This window comes from Apteryx mantelli, chromosome 22 (assembly GCF_036417845.1).
Source record: "Apteryx mantelli isolate bAptMan1 chromosome 22, bAptMan1.hap1, whole genome shotgun sequence".
NCBI lineage: Eukaryota > Metazoa > Chordata > Aves > Apterygiformes > Apterygidae > Apteryx > Apteryx mantelli.
The window spans coordinates 9693033-9699286 of record NC_089999.1 but is presented as its reverse complement, the minus strand read 5'-3'; positions in this window follow the sequence as shown (position 1 = coordinate 9699286).

Genomic DNA, 6254 nt, shown 5'->3' with positions numbered 1-6254 from the left:
GCAAGCTTAAAACAAGCAAATGAAAAAAAAAAAAAACCCTTAAATATGTGTGGTATTGGAAAGTGGCACTAAGGGTGAAATCATGACCTATTTTTTTAATAGCTATGAAGATACTAATTCAGGTTAAGGCTTCTTTCACCTTTCTGTTCTTACCGTAGGCCCAATGAGTCCTCTTCCTCCTTGTTCCCTTTGCCGGGGCTGGTATTTATTTGGATGATGCTTCCTGCCTGAGACGGGTATGTGCGCGCGCACAGGTGTCTCTGCGTATTTTTTTCCTTTCCTCCTTTGGATTCGAGCTTAGTCTTTCCCCGTCTTTCTCCTGGCGGGTGTCTCATGTAAAAGGTCTCGTGCGACTGTGGCTCGCGGGGCACCACCAGCCGCGACGGCCCTGGGGTGTGTTGTCTGCCTGGCGGGTTGGGGAGCATTTGCCTGCTCCGAGCCGCCCCGCGCTCCTTTTCCCCCTGCTCTTGGCAAGTCTGGGGACCGGTGGCGCGTGGTTCCCTTGGGCTGTGGCTGTTCAGCGGGCTGGCAGCGCGAGGGTTTCCGGCGTGCGCTTGAGTTTCATTTTGTTGTCGTTTTAAACCCACCTCGGTCACCTGTGAAACCTGCTCGTGACTTGAGAAGTCGCTTGTCTCTGATAATGGCGAAAGCTTCGGGATGCGGTTTCTGTTACCAGCCCTCTCGAACCGCGAATCCCGTTGTTCGCCTTTCATAGCTGCTGTGAGCTGCTTTTAAGTGTGCAAAAAGCAATTTTTACTAGATTGCAAGTATGCCAGCTATTCGATGCCTGGGAGTAGGTAACAGGGAGAACTGGCTATCTACATCGAAAGGAAAATTGTTTCTTCCCTGAAAAATATGAGAGATGGAAGTTGTCCGCTAGGTTTCGCTTGTCATTAGTGCTTTTTGCCTTTAAGAGAGCACTACCTTAGCACGAGAGCATCCTTTCCGGAAAAGGCCAGTAAGGGCGACGTCGGTGTTGGGAGCATCTCGGAACGATGGCATTCCCAGGCTTGTTTCAGGACTGCTGTGTGTGGCTGATAGTTTTCCTGTGTGTTCAGTTTTTGCTCCGATTCAGTGTTTTCAGTAAATTGCTACGGTGTCCGATGCTTTCAGGAGTCATGTCACTAGAAGATTTTCTTTCCTATGTATGTAGTGATTTGTTTTCCTTGCAGAGGCTGTTTACAAGGGAGACAGTTGAGGCCAGGAGGGGTGAGAACAAGGCTAAACACGATTTAAAGCTGCTACAAAATTTCACACAGGTGCATAAGGCAGGAGGCAGCCTGGGGCTGGCAGCTGGCGTCAGGGAGAAGCGGCTGAAGCCGGGAGGGTTAGTCTGGCTTTGGCCACCACGCGGGTGAGGGGTGTTGCTGCCTTTCCACGTGGGGGGGGGGGGGGGGAAAAACAGCGCAAACAGTTGAGAAGCGTGAATCCGGACTGATGCAAAGGAGTGCGGGATCGCTGCCTCCTCTGCCGGGCGCGCTGCCTTCCAGAGATTACAGAGCTTTAGAAATTTGCACAATACGTGTTACACCACAGGGTAAGGCTGGCTTCCTCGTGTCCTGCTCGAGATCCTCACCGGTGGCATAACCAAGCAGCGTGACGCTGGAAGCGGTGGATGGCTGCGGGGATGCGGGAGCGCATCCCTCGGAAGCGCGCTGCTGCGAGCGTTGCTCTGCTCTTAATCCCGTTACGGGAACAGAAGTCATACCTGTGCTTTCACCAGGGGATGCTGATCTGTATTTATCTTGACTGTTAACCAGAAAGCTTCATACAACGCGTCCAGAGCTCTAAAGCCATTTTGTAAGATAGCAGTATCCCTTTTCTACAGCCTTATTAATGAGTATCTTTAAAAAGAAAACAAAAAAAAATAGTTCATTTCTTTCTGTGGTATGAAAACTTGTGTACTGCGAACATATGAACGTTTAGGAAAAATACAACTTACAGTTTTCTTATAAAAAACAAACAAAAAAACAAAAAAAACCTGTCTGCTTTCCATACGGTCTTTCCTCAGGTGCTAAATAAGGGTTCCAAAAATGGATACTGCTTTAGGAGTTTCTGCTTTATTCTTAAAATACATATTTTTTTGCTTAGGTGTTGTAAAGATATTTTAACAAGAATGTTTTTTTAATGTAAATAAGATTATGCGTCTTTAATTTTGTTTTATCTCCTTTTTGTCTATATTAAATAGTCTAATTTTCATTTTATCCTTTTGAGAAGGGCCCTCTTATGACCTTCCTTGAAGACATTTCATTAAGTGTTGCTGCATTTAAGAATGAATCTACAACTGTTCACGTCTTGGATTAATGCTGCTGCTGCTATAAGTAACCCTGAAAATCAAGAATGTGTGATGCACTTTTTTTTTACATGTCCATATAGTTCCTCTGAGGATAGGTGAACCCTCCTGTAACACAGCCACTAGCTCTGCGGGTAGCGTGGGAATGACGGGTCCGGTGTGCGCGGGGGTGTGGGAGAGGAGCGTACCTGACTTTGGTGCTGACCTACGAGAATTTCTATGCAAACGCAAGCAAAGGAGAGCTCTTAACTTGAAAGAACACTGTGCATTTTTTTTCTCTCCTTCCTTTTCTCTAGCTGCTATTGGAAGGGTAGTGCAAATCCCCGAGGTTCTCGACTTCTCCTTCCTTGCTGACTGGCGCGGGAAAGATGACTGAGTACTTGTAAGGTCGAAAGGATCTCGATGAACTATCGTCTTGTCTCCGGTTCTAATATTCTGTTTTCTATTTGAGTACATCTTTGGAAGGAAATGGCTCGTCCCTGAGGAAGAGAAAAAAAAAATCCTTTAATGCTTTATCTCAATGTGAAATTTATGGCAGGGATTAACCAGCAGTATTAAAAACGGCGTGACCTTCCTACCCAGTTGTATCTGTGTTCCCAAAGTTAGGAAGCAGGCAGACTGGCACGCTGCCCTCGCGGTGCCGGGGGAGCAGTCGGTGTCTGAAGTTAACTTTCTTCCCAGCAGAATGTCCCGCTGTTGCAGCGAGGCCGATCCATCCGCCAAGCCGAAACCCGACGGATAGCGCAGGAAAGCGCAGAGCTCAGTGAGCAGCAGAGGAAGGTCGCGCTGCCCGCAGGCGCTGCCGTGGGGTAGGGCAGATGCAGAACTTCTCGCCTTCGGAGGTTGCGCCTAGGCCACCTCGAGCCAAGGGCTCTTGCTCCCTGCAGGGAGACCTGGCAGCGTGTGGTCACCTGTGACCGCAGGGGTGAGATTACATACCGTGGAGTAAGGGTTTACTGGAGAAAATAAAGGGAATTCACTTGATGCTTTATTTATAGAAGATCCTTTAAAATATATATATATATCTTTTGTAAAGTGAGGAAAGAGTAAGGGAGGTCTAAAGTTGTGTAGGAAAAATGCTTTGGGATTACAACTGCCTGGAAAATAGTATATAAATATAGTCTGGAATTCTCTGCCTATTTAGTTTATTCAGCATCATTTTTTGACCAGCGTTTGCTTTTTTACACACATGCGTGTGTGTGTACATATAAATAAATGTGCCTTGCATGTGTGCTTAAGCAAAACTTGTAGAAGTAATTTGTGAGCTGCTGCGGGACTTTGCTTTAGATAGGCAGGCTCCTCCCTCACCCAGCGTAATAACCGTGCCCCATCCGCAGTCGAGGATTAGTTCGTGTCTTGGTGACCCATCAAACCTGCTGTTGAAATGAGACTCGGGATAGTGGCTGTCTTACAGTTTGGGGAAAATGTCCTACGGGATGGCACCTTTCCTTTCTTAACGTGACCCATTTTCTGCGATTTTGGAGGGGAGTGAGGATGAGAGAAAGAGAATCTGCTTTGCTGTTCTCCTGCAGACAAAAATAAGCATTGCAATGCTTTGCCTATGAACTAAGTGAAGGTCTGGAACCGGCTTTACTCTGGAATTAGTTCTCTGCAGAGGCTGGGAATTCCATTATCCTGGGGATTTATTCTCTTCCAGGTTGTGGTTCTTGTTACTGTGGCTTTTTTTTTTCATTTTTTTTGCAAAGGAAAAAGAAAAGTAAACATGCCTTGCTTAAAGTTAACAAAATAGAAATGCTTATGTTTGCAGTCAGTGACTCAGAATATGAAACTGTGCAATTCTTGTTCATCTCTCTCTCTCTCTCTCTCTCTCTCTCTCTCAACTCACTTGCCCTAATGTGTGATTTCTGTTAGTCTCTCTGTACTTCTGCCACTGTAAATGTGAAAGCTTGCTTGCATTATTTTTTAGAAATGCATTTTGCACACTCGGGTTTCGCTGAAGATCCGTGAAAAGGTTAGTTTGAAGCAGATGAATAAAGCTATGCACATGTTTTGAAAGTTTAATTTGTGTCTCATTACCAGAAGTGACTTATCTGCCCTCTTTTGCATTCCCGTGCTGTCATTGCCTGCATTATCTGTACCATCTCGGAGGGTATGATGTAAGGTGACAGTTCTTTGCTGACAGCTGTAGCAGAAAACTGGCGCTTCTTGATTTTTAGTAGCCTCTCTCTCCTTTGCTTTCTCTGTATTTCTCTCTGTATATCTATATAAATATATATATTATTTTTTTATTTTAAAGAGCCTACTTTACTAATTGAATTGGAGGGAGAGGGGGTGTGCTGGCTTGCGTTTCAGATGCACTTCATGCTATTGGATGAACGAGTGCCCTTTTTTTCCCTCCTGTTAAGAAGGCGGCCGGTGCGGTACCTGTCAGCATCCCCGGGCCGGCACGCCGGGCGCGTGGTTCCCAGGTTAGCGGAGGGGGTGCGGGGACGGGGACAGGAGCACTGCGCGGCCTGTTCCTGCTCTCTCGTCCCGGTCGAAGCAGCTCTGAGCAGGCGGACACCAGCCGGCTGCGTTGGCCTGTTTGCAGGCTGATGGTGCAGGCTTGAGGTTTCTAACAGCAAAACAACTGAAGAGAAACCCGACCGGTTTGCATTCACACTGTGAGGCCAGAGGAACAGGCGTTCGCCTTGTCCCTGCAGCGGGTGTACGTACGCAGGGTGTAGTTCAGGGCCTGCTGGAGCGGAGGGGGGCTCCCTCTGGTCTCCAGGGCAAGGGCTTTATTTTGGTTTTGTTTTCATGAGTTATGTGCATTGGTTTGCAAATACCATCTTTGAAAACTTGTTGCTTAGCCCAGAGCCTTTGTGCAGAAGAGTCTGGATTTTGCGATGGGAGAAGTACCCCTGGCAGCTTTCTCCTTGTGTTCCCTTTGCCATGGCAGAAATTTGTACTAACTTGACAGCTTTTTTTCATACAGAACAGGGCTGCTTTTCTATCTACCATCACACGTGTACTTACACACCTTCGGTCGCTCAGATGCCTCTGAAGGTCCTCAACTTGTTTACTTGGGGAGCAGATGCCCCTCTCTTCCCCTCCCTCGAATATTTCAGTGTTAATAGCGGTTGGGAGCACAGCCGCGCGCGTAGACTCAAAGCTGGGCTCGGCAGGGCTCTCGAGGCAGACCTGCAGGAGCGGGGCGAAGGCCGGCCCTCGTGGGGGTCACAGCCTCCCCTCCCGCCTCTGTCAAAAGTTCTCATTTCCATTCAGTTTCCTGGTGTGTATTAAAATCACAGCAAGGGGTTGTGCTCGACCTGCTCAGGAGCTGAATTACCTCTTACTTTCGGAGAGGGGCAGCCCCTCTTTGGTGTCGGTGTCGTAGTGTGCTACCGCCCAGCAATGGTAAAGGTAGCTTGCGTTTTTCTTCTCCCCTGCCCGATATTTCTGAATAGGTTAATACACTCTGTGCACCCAGCTGAAAACGTAGGCATTTTTCTGATCGTGGGAGGGTGGCTAGAAGAGTTAGTGTAATACCTGCTGTAGCTGTGTCTAGTGCAGGCAGTTGCGCTGGGGATGGATGATGATGTCGCAGACTGTAAGGATAGGTAATGTCCATGAGCTGTAATGGCATGATGTATCTTTACCGATGATGTCATACTTCACACTAAATGTTTAAAAAGTTACCTGAATTTCGTTTATTCTGCACCAACAGGTCTTCAAAATTTATCCAAATTTTATTATTTTATCAGGAAAAAAAAATTGTGTAGATCAAATACGTTAAGACAGACAATAAGTGATGTAAATTGTTGAATAAAGATTTTAAAGTTTGTGGGTGTCAGTGTGACTTTCTTTTGCGCTCTTACAGAGCATCCCTTTGCTCCTGGAGATGCTGCATGACTAGTGACTTCCCTTTCAGTCCCTCAGACCTGCTGGCACTAACCAGAAAGCATACTAGAAATGCTGTGAGCATCCAGTGATGGGCATGGCTCGGCCTCGCAGTGGG